The sequence below is a fragment of the Oxyura jamaicensis genome (genome assembly GCF_011077185.1).
Source record: "Oxyura jamaicensis isolate SHBP4307 breed ruddy duck chromosome 30 unlocalized genomic scaffold, BPBGC_Ojam_1.0 oxy30_random_OJ61596, whole genome shotgun sequence".
In the NCBI taxonomy this organism is placed as follows: domain Eukaryota; kingdom Metazoa; phylum Chordata; class Aves; order Anseriformes; family Anatidae; genus Oxyura; species Oxyura jamaicensis.
The window spans coordinates 389-1,027 of record NW_023304903.1 but is presented as its reverse complement, the minus strand read 5'-3'; the positions used below and the strand labels follow the sequence as shown (position 1 = coordinate 1,027).

At 47.7% G+C, this 639-nt stretch overlaps 1 long non-coding RNA gene across 1 annotated transcript in view; it reads right to left on the bottom strand.

Moving 5' to 3' along the window:
• Positions 1 to 247: 247 nt before the first annotated feature.
• Positions 248 to 639, bottom strand: part of LOC118158522 — a 639-nt gene continuing 247 nt past the window's right edge. The window contains exons 2-3 of the long non-coding RNA XR_004746841.1: positions 476 to 484; positions 248 to 412 (exon numbers count right to left, since the gene is read on the bottom strand). This is a non-coding gene — a long non-coding RNA (uncharacterized LOC118158522). The remainder of the gene's footprint in view (positions 413 to 475; positions 485 to 639) is intronic.

Sequence of the window (639 nt, the reverse complement as noted above, 5' to 3'; positions counted from 1 at the left end):
AAACCCCATAGGACCTTATAGAAGCCTATATAGACCCTTCAATCCCTCATAAGGAGCCTATAGAAACCCCACAGGCCCTTATAGAAACCTATATAGATCTTTTGATCCATTATACAGACCCTATAGAAACCCCATTGGACCCTACAGAGACCCATATAGACCCTTCAATCCCTTACACGGACCCTATAGAAACCCCATGGGGACCCTTGCTCCCCCATAGGACCCTATAGAAGCCCGTATGGACCCTTCGGACCCTTATACGGACCCTATAGAAGCCCCATAGGACCCTTCGGACCCTTATACTGACCCTATAGAAAGCCCATAGGAACCCTTGCTCCCTCATAGGACCCTATAGAAACCCGTATAGACCCTTTGGACCCTTATATGGACCCTATAGAAACCCCATAGGACCCTATATAAACCCATATAGACCCTTCAATCCCTTACACTGACCCTATAGAAACCCCATAGGAACCCTTGCTCCCTCATATGACCCTATAGAAACCCGTATAGACCCTTCGGACCCTTATACGGACCCTATAGAAACCCCATAGGAACCCTTACTCCCCCATAGTACCCTATAGGAACCCATATAGACCCTTCAGACCCTTATACGGACCCTATAGAAACCCCATAGGA